A 15,552-nucleotide genomic window follows, 5' to 3' on the forward strand; every position below is an offset into this window, starting at 1 on the left:
CACCAGGACCTTTATATAGTTTGAAGTGAGTTCCTCAAGAGGGTGACCAGCTCTCTGCTGCAGAAAGCCTGTTGTACCTCTCCCAATGTGGGGCAGTTTCTCCCTGGTGGGCTCAGGGAGGTGATGATGAGGGCCCCTCACAGCCAGTTACACATAGCACATTCTACAGGGATATTAATTTTATAATATGATTTCAGGGAAAAAGATGTGATACCAAAACAAGCCAGAAATATGGTCACTCAAATAACCAACTATATGTGTATATTTCTGGATTAAATAAAGATCTTAAGGGGGCCAGCCAGGCAGCACGGTGGTTAACTTCTTGTGCTCCACTTTGGTGGCCCAGGGTTCACCAGTTCAGATCCCGGCCGTGGACCCACACACTACTCATCAAGACCTTCTGTGGGGGCATCCCACATACAAAGTAGAAGAAGATTGGAATGAATGTCAGCTCAGCAACAATCTTCCTCAAGCAGAACAAGGAAGATTGGCAACAGATGTTAGCTCAGGGCCAATCATCCTCACCAGAAAAAGAAAAAAAAAAGATCTTAGGACTATTTCATGGAAATTCCAAATAGTATTACCAGTTTCAGGAATGACAACAATTCTTAAATTCCAGCCTTTAAGGAGTGGTTTAAGTGGAGAGTTTAGGAAATTCTGACAAAGGTTAAAATGAAGCATAAATTATTATGAAAGTGAGAGGAAAAACAATGTTATTCCAATCATAACACACTTTTTCTTAATGCTCTTAGAGCAATAAAATATTAATGACTAAACAAAAATAATTCTCCAGAAAATCTGCTTAGAATAAACACAAATGTTTTAGTAGAACTACAACAGTGAAAATTAAAAGTGAGTTATGATCCTGCTGTGTAGCCTCCTTCCAAGAATCTATATTAGTGTGGGCCCTACCTTGTTTTATTCCAATTGCTTTATTGAACATAACAGATATTGCATTTTTTAATTGAAGTAACATTGGTTTATACCATTATATAAATTTCAGATGTACATCGTTGTATTTTGACTTCTGTATAGATTTCATTGTGTTTATCACCAAGGTCTAGTTGCCATCCATCACCAAACACATGTGCCACCTTACCCTCTTTTGCCTGCCCTCCACACTTCCTCTCTGTTACCCACCAACCTGTTCTCCTTATCTATGTGTTTGTTTGTGTATCTTCCACATATGAGTGAAATCATATGGTATTTGTCTTTCTCCCTCTGACTTATATCACTTAGCATAATACACTCAGGGTCTATCCATCTTGTCACAAATGGTAAGATTTCATCTTTTTATGGCTGAGTAGTATTCCATTGTGTGTGTGTGTGTGTGTGTGTATATATATATATATATATATATATCACATCTGCTTTAGCTATTTATCCATTGATGCTCACTTAGGTTGCTTCCAAGTCTTGGCTATTGTGAAAAATACTGCAATGAACACAGAGGTGCATGTATCTTTTCAAATTAGTGTTTTCATGTTCCTTAGATAAAGACCAGAAGTGAAATAGTTGAATTTCTGGATTTCTATTCTTACTTTTTGAGGAATCTCTATACTGTTTTTCAGGTAACTGCACCACTTTGCATTCCCATTAGCATTATACAAAGTTCCCTTTTCTCTATATCCTTTCCAACACTTGTTATTTCTCTTCTTTTTAATAATAGTAATTCTGATGTGCGCGCAGTGTCACCAGGCTGCTGGGTTAGCCAAGATTGTGGGCGACATAGCTATTGCCATAAGAGGAATGGTACTTGGGTAGTGAGCACCACTGGGTTTCTGAAGCCTCTTGTCTATAGTACCTGCATGATTCCTGGAACATCAGGTCACAGACACCACCACTGCTTCTGGGGGACCAGGGTTTTCTATGAAGTTTCCGCAGCTGTCTGGACTTGTGTCTGTGGTGCCACCAACAAGTGCAGAGTCTCTGGCACCACAGCATCTCCTGATTCCTCAGGTTACTTACACCACACACCACTGCTGGGGAAAGAGGTAGGGCTGTGTCACCAGTGTTGTTGTGGTTCCTGAAGCCTCTGGTCTCTGGCACCAGCATGATTGCTGGAACCTCAGGTGACAGGTACCTCTACCACTGCTGGTCCATTGGGTCTCAGATGTAACCCCTGCTTCTGAAAGGGCCAGAGTTCTCAGCCACTACCAGGGGAGGGACATACGAATGTGTCACAAGTATCATCTCATTTCCTAAAGACTCTGGTCACAGGCCTCACAGAGATTCCTGGCACGTCTGGGAGCATGGGCTGCCTGGATTCCTGGGGCCTTCATTCATGGATTTTACCTCAGTTCCCTGGGCCTCTGGTAGCAGGCACAACCACAGTTCATGGAACCTCCAGTCTTGGGATGTGCCCCAACGTCTCCCCCGGTTCCATCAACTCAGGAGGTCCAGTTCACCCACCTTCAGATGCATAGCTGTACGGATTTCTGTGGGATTCTGATATGCTGTGCAGAGGGCCCTTTTTTGGTCTGCAAATGTCCTACTGCTTGTAACTTAGAGGGTAGAGACAAAGGGAACAACTCACCCCACCACGATTCTGATGTCACCTTCAGTATTGCATTTTTTACAAATTGAAGGTTTGTGGCAACCCTATGTTAAGCAAGTCTATTGGCACATTTTTTCCAACAGCATTTGCTCACTTTATGTCTCTGTGTCACATTTTGTTAATTCTCACAATGTTTCAAACTTTTTCATTATTATTGTATTTCTTATGGTAATGTGTAGTATGTGATCAATGATCTTTGATGTTACTATTGTAATTGTTTTAAGGTGCCATGAGCCATGTCCATATATGACCATGAATTTAATTGATAAATGCTGTGTGTTCTGACTGCTCCACCAACTGGACTCTCCTCCTGTCTCTCTCCCTCTCTTCGGGCATCCCTATCCCCTGAGAAACAACAGTGTTTTAAAAAGGCCACTTAATAACCCTACAATGGCCTTTAAGTGTTGAAGTGAAAGGAAGAGTCACACATGTCTCACTTGAAATTAAAAGCTAGAAATGATTGAGCTTAGTAAGGAAAGCATATTGAAAGCTGAGATAGGCTGAAAAGTAGACTTCTTGTGCCAAGAAGTTAACTAAGTTATAAATGCAAAGGAAAAATTTTTGAAAGAAATTAGAAGTGCTATTCCATTAAACATGTGAATGATAAGAAAGCATAACAGACTTATTGCTAATATGGAGAAAGTCTTAGTGGTCTGGATAGAAAATCAAACCAGGCACAACACTCCCTTAAGCCAAAGCTTAATCCAGAGTAAGGCCCTAACTCTATTCAATTCTATGAAGGCTGAGAGAGGTAAGGAAACTGCAAAAGAGAAGTCTGAAGCTATCAGAGGTTGGTTCATGAGGTTTAAAGAAGATACCGTCTTTACAATATAAAAGTGCAAAGTGAAGCAGCAAGTGCTGATGTAAAAGCTGCAGCAAGTTATCCAGAAGATCTAGCTAAGATCATTAATGAAGGTGGCTACACTAAAGAAGATTTTCAATGTAAATGTAACAGCCCTATATTGGAAGAAGATGCCATCTGGGTATTTCATAACTAGAAAGGAGAAGTCAATGCCTGGCTTCAAAGGAGCATCTGACTCTCTTGTTAGGGGCTAATGTAGCTGGTGACTTGAAGTTGAAGCCAATACTCACTTACCATTTCAAAAATCCTAGGGCTGTTAAAAATCATGCTAAATCTTCTCTGCTTGTGCTCTATAAATAGAAAAACAAAGCCTGGATGACAGCACATGTGTTTGCAACATGGTTGACTGAATATTTTAATCCCACTGTTGAGAACTACTTCTCAGAAAAAAAGATTCCTTTAAAAATATTACTGAATATTGCTGCTCATTGACAATGCAACTGATCACACAAAAGTTCTGAAGAAGATGTACAACAAGATTAATGTCGTTTTCTTGCCTACTAACACAACATCCAATCTGCAGCCCATGGATCAAAGAGTAATTTTGATTTTAAAGTTTTATTATTTCAGAAATACATTTTGTGGGGCTACAGCTGCCACAGATAGGGATTCCTTTGATGAGTCTGGGCAAAGTAAATTTAAAGCCTTCTGGAAGTGATTCACCGTTCTAAATACCATGAAGAACACTTGCGATTCATGGGAAGAGATCAAAATATCAACATCAATAGAAGTTTAATGTTGGTTCCAACCTTCATGGATGACTCTGAGGGGTTGAGTGGAGCAAGTGACTGCAGATGTGGTGGAAATAGCAAGAGAATTAGAATTAGAAGTGGAGCCTGAAGATGTGGCTGAATTGCTGCGTTCTCATGATAAAACTTCAGTGAATGATGAGTTGCTTCTTATGGATAAGAAAAGAAAGTGGTTCCTTGAGAGGGAATCTACTCCTGGTGAAGATGCTGTGAAGACTGTTGAAATAACAATAAAGGATTTAAAGGGTTACATAAACTTAGTTGATAAAGCTGGCAAAATTGATAGTTTGAGAGGACTGACTCCAATTTTGAAAGAATATCTACTATGAGTAAAGTGTTATCAAACACAATCACATCACAAATGCTACAGAGAAAATGTTCATGAAAGGAAAAGTCAATTGATGCTGCAAACTTCACTATTGTTTTATTTTAAGAAATTACTACAGCCGCCCCAACCTTCATCAACCACCACCCTGATCAGTCAGCAGCCATCAACATTGAGGTAAGATCCTCCACTTGCGAAATTATAATGACTCCTTGAGGCTCAGGTGACGGTTAGCATTGTTTAGCAATAAAGTAGTTTTTAACTAAGGTATGTACATTGTTTTTAGCCATAATGCTATCACACGCTTAATAGGCTATAGTATAACATAAATATAGCATTTATAGGCACTAGGAAACCAAAAAATTTGTGTGACTTCCTTTACTGCGATATTTGTTTTATCGCAGTGGTGTGAAACTGAGCCGGCAACATCTCTGAGGTATGCCTGTAGGTAATAACTTTATAAATGAAGAGTCCAGATATAATATTGTCTGAGAGCATTTCCTCCTCAAGACTGTGTACTGGCCCTATTTAATTTCTTGCTTATACACACAAACATACACATAGGCACACAGAGACACACATATTTACACAAGTATGCATAATAGAGGAAATTAATCTCATGTCAACTGTATACTCAGAAAGGAAATGAGGAATTAGGTCTGTCATAAACAACCACTAATGTAAAAGAAGTTGAGGTTCTTCAAAAATTTAAAAATGAACTACCATTTGGTCCAGCAATTGCACTTTTGGGTATATATCCAAAAGAATTGATATTGAGATCCTGATGACATATTTACACACCCATCTTCACAGCAGCACTATTCACAAGAGCCAAAACATGGAAGTAACCCAAGTGTCCATTGGTGAATGAATCAATAAACAAAATGTGGTATATATATATATATATACACACAATAGAATAGTACTCAAACTTAAAATACAAGGCAATTCTAACAAATGCTACATAATAGATGAAACTTAACGACATTACGCTAAGTAAAATGGGCCGCTCACAAAAAGACCAATACTGTATGATTCCATTTATGTGAGGTATCTAGATTAGTCAAATTCATAGACAGAGAAAGTATAATTATGGTTGCCAGGGACTGGTGAAGAGAGAAATGGGGAAATATTGTATAATGGGTAGAGTCCTAGTTTTATAAGATGAAAAGGTTATGGACATTGGTTGTACAATAAGGTGCATGTACTTAACACTACTGAACTGTACAGTTAGGAACGGTTAAGATGGTAAATTTTATGTTATGTATATTACACCACAATTTTACAAAACTAGCCACTACTCTAAATAATTCCTTGTAATACATGATTTTTCTCTCTTTAGTTGTTTGCATCAATTCTTTTAATAGTGTTTGCTATGCTGTTTTTTTTTATGATGAAGCAAATCATTCTCCATAGGAAATGGAAGAATTTGCCCAGAATCTTGGATAAAATGGTATTGTGGTGTTTACTCTGGGGTCAATGGTCAGAAACATGACAGAAGAAAGGGCCAATGTGATTGCATCAGCCCTTGTCCAGATTCCACAAAGTGTAAGATAAAGTACCTTAATAGTGGACAACTAAGTAATGAGTCTCTTAACTCTGTAAAGTGTCTATTACAGAAATTTCCTACCTGAAAGTTAAACTATTCTGTGAGCTCCAATTTATCTCAGATATTAGTTTACAAACAAAAATATACATGACAGGTGCTAAAATAGTGCAGAGGGTGTCTGACTGACAATAACTTTGCCATTACCATTGTGAACAAGAAGCAATATATTTAAGAGATGTAGTGTGCAATTTTGGTATTATGATATTGCAGGCAGATACAGAGATCAACAAATTCTGCCCTGTAATTTGCTCCTTTTCCTGGCAGGATTCCCAAGGGCACACTACAGATGTTCTCAGAAAGCAGTTAAATTTTAACAGTTACCTTGAGCAGGAATTGATAACAGTCTGAAAGGGATCCTGCAGTTTAGCTTGCCAGGTAATCCAGGCCTCTTTTATTTCCCCTCAATTTTGGAATAGGCCTATTCAATGTGCTTTTCAGGGTGCTATTCAGAAAAAGGATGGCCAAGGCTCAAGAAGGTGATTCCAGCTACCTATCCAGCCATGATGATTCAGAGAAAGAAAAAAAACTGGCCTGAAAAAGAAGGAAAAAAGACTGCCCTTGTGACCTGGGCCTTGCTAAAGTCTGAAGCAAGAGAACATAAGAGAAAGGGTGGCGGTGGGTCTAGTTCTTAAGGTGATCCTGTGCTTTATCAAATGTGGTCCTAAAAGTGTTTTGCTTCTAATCTATCAAATGATAACTCCTCTGGATTGATGATGGAGAAGGAAATATAAAAAAGGAGTCAAGTAGAAGCAAGCTTAGCATTAAAAATTTTCAGATGCTTCCTTTGCTATAAAATATGGAGGTAAATGATTTCTAGTAAACATACTTGGAGTCTCTGTGCAGGTAAATGATTTCTAGTAAACATACTTGGAGTCTCTGTGCATTTGTGAACTAATCTAGTTTCCTAACTGATAGACCTTTTTATCATCTATGTTAACTTGCTGAAAACCTGAAGTTACTTTAACACTCAAATAGCAAATAGATGTTAACAATTTGTAAATTAAAATATGTCTTATGAGGATGGCTTGGGAATTCTAAAATCTGTAACTAATTTTGATATTGGACTTGGAAATGGCTTGGCTATAAGAAACCATATTAATCAATGCTGTCACTGAATTGTATCACATCATTGAAGTGTTAGCCAGCTAAATAAAATTTAAAATCATCATGATATTCAATCTTTACTAATTGCTATACTGTTGTTTATGAAGTGTGGATGGGCTCTTCTTTTCTGTATTTAAAAGATTTCCAAACCTAGCAATAGTGATAATATAGGATTCATGCAAAAAGTTACCACTTGGGGGAGAGGAGCCAAGATGGCGCCGTGAGTAGTCCTCTTTGTCTCTCGCCCTTCGAGTCTACAATTATTTGGACACTTATCGCTTGACAAAGGATATCCAGACAGCATCTCAGGACGTCTGAGACACCCACGCGACTATACATCGGAAGGCGGATGGACTTTCCTCCCGGAGGATGTGGAAATAGGTGAGGGCTCTCCGACCCCGACGGGCAGCCTGGTACCCGCAAGCGGCTTTCTTCCAACGGACGCCCCCAGAGGATCCACGCACGTCTAGGGCAGGAGCGAGAACACAACAGAGGAGCGACGGTGGAAACAGGTGACCAGAACCCTACCTAAACCCCCTGCAATTACTCCTAAACGCAGAGGGAAACTTTGGAGTTGCACACCTGAGCCCGCGGGGAGAGTCTCTCCCCGCCATTGGCGGGGGGATCCAGCCTGGTGCTCGGGGCGCCCGGAGGGTCCCAGAGAGAGACACGGAGGGCACGGAGATCTCCCAGCTGCCGTTGCCCGCCCCGTGGGACTAGGGATTGCCGGAGATCTCGGAGAGGACCGGGGCGGGGGGAATTTTCAAAGGCCGGTCCTGCGACCCGGAGGGGAAGTACCGGAGCTCCGCCCGGTCAGCAGACAAAACTCTCTGTCTGCCATTAGCAGAGGGGCCACGCTGAGCATTCACGGCTCCGGGAGAGGCCCGGAGCGAAGCCCTGAGGGCGGGGCGACCCCCAGCTGCCGTTGCCCACCCCGTGAGGCTAGGGATTGCCGGAGATCTCGGAGAGGACCGGGGCCGGGGGAATTTTCAAAGGCCGGTCCTGCGACCCGGAGGGGAAGCGCCGGAACTCCGCCCGGGCAGCAGACAAAACCCTCTGCCTGCCGTTAGCAGAGGGGCCACGCCCAGCATTCACGCTCCGGCAGAGGCCCGGAGAGAAGCCCTGAGGGCGGGGCGACCCCCAGCTGCCGTTGCCCGCCCCGTGGGGCTAGGGATTGCCGGAGATCTCGGAGAAGACCGGGGCGGGGGGAACTTTCAAAAGGCCGGTCCTGCGACCCGGAGGGGAAGCGCTGGAGCTCCGCCCAGGCAGCAGACAAAACTCTCTGTTTGCTATTAGCAGAGGGGCCACGCTGAGCATTCACGGCTCCGGCAGAGGCCCGGAGAGAAGCCCTGAGGGCGGGGCGACCCCCAGCTGCCGTTGCCCACCCCGTGAGGCTAGGGATTGCCGGAGATCTCGGAGAGGACCGGGGCCGGTGGAATTTTCAAAGGCCGGTTCTGCGACCCGGAGGGGAAGCGCTGGAGCTCCGCTGGGCAGCAGACAAAACTCCCTGTCTGTCATTGGCAGAGGGGCCACGCCCAGCATTCACGGCTCCGGGAGAGGCCAGGAGAGAAGCCCTGAGGGCGGGGCGACCCCCAGCTGCCATTGCCCGCCCCGTGGGTCTAGGGATTGCCGGAGATCTCGGAGAGGACTGGGGCTGGAGAGAGTTCCAGAGACCCAGCTTAGTAGCCTAGGGGGAAACCCTACAGGCTCACAGCAGCCTTAGGGAAAGCCTCTGCACAGCACCAGTAGAAGGCACCCAGCCGCCAGCCACAAGGCTGGAAGACCCCAGGGCAAAAGCAGCATAACTAGGTGTACTAACCACAGACTGTAGAAGATGCCAATAGCTCTCCTGCGACCTATAGAGGACAAGTGAGATTTGGTGGGTGCCGACAGCAACGGAGCGACAAATATAAGTGATCCCACCCCTGGCTGCTGGAAAAGCCCATAACACCGTTGCAGACCCCAAGGAGAGAGCACATCTAGGTGGGCTGCAACAGTAGGCACCTGCAGCCTGAAGCCCCCCTGTGACGGCCCCCACAGCAGAGGAGGGAATCCAAAGGGCCACTGTGGCTACGAAGAGGGGCCCAGGCCCAGTTAGCAACTACGGACAGGGTTCCTGGTTGGTGAAATATAAACAGCTGCTCCTCCCACCGCAGCAGCTGAAACAAGTGAAAGGAGCAACTAAACTCTATCTCCATGCGGAGGCACAAATCAACAACATCAAGCAATATGAAAAAATACATCAAATCTCCAGAACAGAAAGAAAGCAACAAATACACAGAAAACAATCCCAAAGAAAATGAGATGTATAACCTAAATGACGATGACTTCAAAACAGCCATCATTAAGATTCTCAATGAGTTAAGAGAGAATTCTGACCGACAACTCAACGAGTTCAGGAGCTATGTCACAAAAGAGTTTGATACGATAAAGAAGAACCAAACAGAAATATTGGAAATGAAGAACACAATAGAGGAGATTAAGAAAAATCTAGATGCTCTGAACAGTAGGGCCGATAATATGGAGGAAAGAATTAGCAATTTGGAAGATGGCAATATAGAATTGTTGCAGGCAGAGGAGGAGAGAGAAGCAAGACTTAAAAGAAATGAAGAAACTCTCCGAGAATTATCAGACACAATTAGGAGATGCAACGTAAGGATTATAGGTATACCAGAGGGAGAAGAGAAGGAGAAAGGGGCAGAAAACCTATTCAAAGAAATAATGGCTGAGAACTTCCCAAATCTGGTGAGGGAGATGGATCTTCAGGTGACAGAAGCCAATAGATCTCCAAACTTTATCAATGCAAGAAGACCAACTCCACGGCATATAGTAGTGAAGCTAGCAAGAGTCAACGACAAGGAGAAAATATTAAGGACAGCCAGGCAAAAGAAACTAACCTACAAAGGAACCCCCATCAGGCTATCAGCAGATTTCTCAGCAGAAACTTTACAGGCTAGAAGAGAGTGGAATGATATATTCAAAAATCTGAAGGACAAAAATCTACAGCCGAGAATTCTCTACCCAGCGAAAATATCCTTCAAATACGATGGAGAAATAAAAACTTTCCCAGACAAACAAAAATTAAGGGAGTTCATTGCCACAAAACCTCCTCTTCAGGAAATCCTCAGGAAAACCCTCTTTCCTGAAAAATCCAAAAAAGGAAAGGGGCTACAAAACCAAGAGCAGAGGAGATAAGTAGAAGGACAACAACAGAGAGTAGTAGCTCTACATCAGAACAGATTAAACCATGGGACGAGAAACAAAGGAAACTGAAGAAAACCGGAAAACAAGACACAAAATGGGAGTGGTAGGCCCCCACGTCTCAATAATCACTCTAAATGTAAATGGATTGAACTCCCCAATCAAAAGACACAGAGTGGCAGGATGGATCAAAGAACAAGATCCAACAATATGCTGCCTCCAGGAAACACACCTCAGCCCCAAAGACAAACACAGACTCAGAGTGAAGGGATGGAGAACAATACTCCAAGCTAATAATGAACAAAAGAAAGCAGGTGTCGCTATACTAATATCAGACAAGGTAGATTTCAAAGCAAAACAGATAAAGAAAGATAAAGAGGGACAGTATATAATGATAAAAGGGACTCTCCACCAAGAAGACATAACACTTATAAATATATATGCACCCAACACAGGAGCACCAAAATTTGTAAAGCAACTCTTAATAGAACTAAAAGAAGACAACAACAACAATACAATAATAGTAGGGGACCTCAACACACCATTAACACCAATGGACAGAACATCCAGACAGAAAATCAACAAGGAAATAATAGAATTAAATGAAAAATTAGACCAGATGGACTTAATAGATATATATAGAACACTTCATCCAAAAACAGCAGGTTACACATTCTTCTCAAGTGCACATGGAACATTCTCAAGGATTGACCATATTTTGGGAACCAAAGCAAACATCAATAAATACAAGAGAGTTGAAATAATATCAAGCATCTTTTCTGATCATAACGCTATTAAACTAGAAATCAACTACAAGAAAAAAGCAGAGAAAGGTGCAAAAATGTGGAGACTAAACAACACGCTTCTCAACAAACAATGGATCATTGAAGAAATTAAAGAAGAAATCAAATATTATCTGGAGACAAATGAAAATGAGAACACGACATACCAAATCATTTGGGATGCAGCAAAAGCAGTCCTAAGAGGGAAATTCATCGCAATACAGGCTCACCTCACTAAACAAGAAAAAGCTCACGTAAGCAACCTCAAACGACACCTAACAGAACTAGAAAAAGAAGAACAAACAAAGCCCAGAGTCAGTAGAAGGAGGGAAATAATAAAAAATAAGAGCAGAAATAAACGATATTGAAACAAAAAAGACAATAGAAAGGATCAATGAAACAAAGAGTTGGTTCTTCGAAAGAATTAACAAAATTGACAAACCCCTAGCCAGACTCACCAAGAAAAGAAGAGAGAAAGCGCAAATTAATAAAATCAGGAATGAGAGAGGAGAAATCACAACAGATACCAATGAAATACAAGAGATCATAAGAGAATACTATGAAAAACTATATGCCAACAAATTGAACAACCTGGAAGAAATGGACAAATTCCTAGACTCCTACAATCTCCCCAAACTGAATCAGGAAGAAATGGAGAATCTGAATAGACCAATCACAAGAAAGGAAATAGAAACGGTAATCAAAAACCTTCCCAAAAACAAGAGTCCAGGACCAGACGGCTTCTCTGGAGAATTCTACCAAACATTCAAAGAAGACTTAATACCTATTCTCCTCAAACTGTTCCAGAAAATTGAGAAAGATGGAGAACTCCCTAACACATTCTATGAAGCCAACATCACTCTGATCCCCAAACCTGACAAGGACAACACAAAGAAGGAGAACTACAGGCCGATATCACTGATGAACATAGATGCAAAAATCCTCAACAAAATTTTGGCAAACCGATTACAGCATTACATCAAAAAGATTATACACCAGGATCAAGTGGGATTTATACCAGGGACACAGGGATGGTTCAACATCCGCAAGTCAATCAACGTGATACACTACATCAACAAAATGAAAAACAAAAACCACATGATCATCTCAATAGACGCAGAGAAAGCATTCGACAAGATCCAACACCCATTTATGATAAAAACCCTCAGTAAAATGGGTATAGAAGGAAAGTACCTCAACATAATAAAGGCCATATATGATAGACCCACAGCCAACATCATACTCAATGGACAAAAGCTGAAAGCCATCCCTCTGAGGACAGGAACAAGACAAGGGTGCCCACTTTCACCACTCCTATTCAACATAGTACTGGAGGTGCTGGCCAGAGCAATTCGGCAGGAAAAAAAAATAAAAGGAATCCAAATAGGTAACGAAGAAGTAAAACTCGCGTTGTTTGCAGACGACATGATCTTATACATAGAAAACCCCAAAGAATCCACAGAAAAACTATTAGAAATAATCAACAACTACAGCAAAGTAGCAGGGTATAAAATTAACGTGCATAAATCAGTAGCATTTCTATACACTAACAATAAACTAACAGAAAAAGAACTCAAGAACTCTATCCCATTCACAATCGCAACGAAAAGAATAAAATACCTTGGGATAAACTTAACCAAGGAAGTGAAGGATCTATACAATGAAAACTACAAGACTTTCTTGAAAGAAATTGACGATGACATAAAGAGATGGAAAGACATTCCTTGCACATGGATTGGAAGAATAAACATAGTTAAAATGTCCATACTACCCAAAGCAATATACAGATTCAATGCTATCCCAATCAGAATCCCAAGAACATTCTTCACAGAAATTCAACAAACAATCCTAAAATTCATATGGGGGAACAAAAGACCACGAATTGCTAAAGCAATCTTGAGCAAGAAAAACAAAGCCGGCGGAATCACAATCCCTGATTTCAAAACATACTACAAAGCTACAGTGATCAAAACAGCATGGTACTGGTACAAAAACAGGTGCACAGATCAATGGAACAGAATTGAAAGCCCAGAGATAAAACCACACATCTATGGACAGCTAATCTTCGACAAAGGAGCAGAGGGCCTACAATGGAGAAAAGAAAGTCTCTTCAACAAATGGTGCTGGGAAAACTGGACAGCCACATGCAAAAGATTGAAAATCGACCATTCTTTTTCACCACACACCAAAATAAACTCAAAATGGATCAAAGACCTAAAGATTAGGCCTGAGACAATAAGTCTTTTGGAAGAGAATATAGGTAGTACACTCTTTGACATCAGTTTCAAAAGAATCTTTTCGGACACTGTAACTCCTCAGTTGAGGGAAACAATAGAAAGAATAAACAAATGGGACTTCATCAGACTAAAGAGCTTCTTCAAGGCAAGGGAAAACAGAATTGAAACAAAAAAACAGCTCACTAATTGGGAAAAAATATTTACAAGCCACTTATCCGACAAAGGGTTAATCTCCATAATATACAAAGAACTCACACTGCTTAACAACAAAAAAACAAACAACCCGATCAAAAAATGGGCAGAGGACATGAACAGACATTTCTCAAAAGAAGATATGAATATGGCCAATAGACACATGAAAAGATGTTCATCATCGCTAATCATCAGGGAAATGCAAATCAAAACTACACTAAGATATCACCTTACCCCCGTTAGATTGGCAAAAACATCCAAAACCAAGAATGACAAATGTTGGAGAGGTTGTGGAGAAAGAGGAACCCTCATACACTGTTGGTGGGAATGCAAACTGGTACAGCCACTATGGAAAACAGTATGGAGATTTCTCAAAAAGTTAAAAATAGAAATACCCTATGACCCAGCCATCCCATTACTGGGTATCTATCCTAAGAACCTGATATCAGATATCTCAAGAGTCCGTTGCACCCCTATGTTCATCGCAGCATTATTTACAATAGCCAAGACGTGGAACCAGCCTACATGCCCAGAAACTGATGATTGGATAAAGAAGATGTGGTATATATACACAATGGAATACTACTCAGCCATAAAAAAAGACGAAATTGGCCCATTCACAACAATGTGGATGGACCTCGAGGGCATTATGTTAAGCGAAATAAGTCAGTCAGAGAAAGACGAACTCTATATGACTCCACTCATAGGTGGAAATTAGTATATTGAGAAGGAGATCTGATCGGTGGTTACCAGGGAAAAGGGGGGGTGGGGGGAGGGCACGGAGGGGGTAGTGGTGTACCCACAACATGACTAACAAAAATGTACAACTGAAATTTCACAAGCCTGTAATCCATCATAACATTAATAAAAAAAAAAAAAAAAAAAAAAAAAAAAAAAAAAAATATATAGAATGGTATTAAGTGGAAACAGAAAAAAAAAAAAAAAAAAAAAAAAAAAAAAAAAAAAAAAGTTACCACTTGAAATCTTTCTTGGAAGTAGTGGTTAATAATTAGTAATCTAAAATAAGCTAAGCACATGTGTAAGCAGAAATTATTTATCATTAATAAATTGTCAAATGTCAGAATTATTCTATTCTCACAAATAGCTGATTGCACTGATTTTTAAATCAAAAGACATAAAAGTAATAAAATAACTTATGAAACAAAAGGATGTATCAAAACTACTTCTAGTATCACTGAAAAAGAAATAAAGAGGTTAATATTAAATCTGTAAGAGGTGAGATAATATAATAAATAGTTAAAACAAAAGAAATATGCAGATCATTAGTAATTTGCTACTATTTTTTCACACTAGAATTATAATGACTACCTAAAGATTTTTTATATTCTTACATTGGTGATTGAATATCTCATTGTTTAACCACTAAGTGTGAAACAACGTGATTGCATTCATGCATAATTCAATATAAAACTAATTACATGTTATATGGGCATTCCTATTACATCAGTGTTTTATTGGTTCTCATTACTTATCATCTCTTGCCCTCATTTCCTCATCTGTTATATTGAAGGGGTTTAATTAGATGCCTCTTGATCTATTTAGATTCTGCTATAGCTATGAAGTTCAACTCATGAAATAGGTATTTTCTTTATCTGAACAGGTTATATGGAGATTTGATGGCAAGAAACCAAATACTTTAGGGCCAAATACTCGGCTGTATAAGTGGATCCTCCAGAATGACCTTCTTGGTATGACTGGAAAATAAACACTGAAATGAGAGGAGCAGCCAACCAGAGCGACAATAGTTCAAAAGGAAGTAAATTCATTGAACATTTATTATTGAAAACATCAAAAATAAACTTGACTTCCTTATATTTACTTCCCAGTCTTAGGGGAAATGATAAGATATAATATTTGGCATTTTATTATGCACAATCACATTCTTTATTGCCAGAATCAATGTATCTTTACTT

The 15,552-nt window shown here is 40.5% G+C and overlaps 1 pseudogene; it reads left to right on the forward strand.

Moving 5' to 3' along the window:
* LOC106840159 (UDP-glucuronosyltransferase 2B31-like) overlaps positions 1-15,344 on the forward strand; it is a 35,826-nt pseudogene extending 20,482 nt beyond the window's left edge.
* The last annotated feature ends 208 nt before the right edge of the window (positions 15,345-15,552 follow it).

Source organism: Equus asinus, chromosome 3 (assembly GCF_041296235.1).
Source record: "Equus asinus isolate D_3611 breed Donkey chromosome 3, EquAss-T2T_v2, whole genome shotgun sequence".
NCBI classification, from domain to species: Eukaryota; Metazoa; Chordata; class Mammalia; order Perissodactyla; family Equidae; genus Equus; species Equus asinus.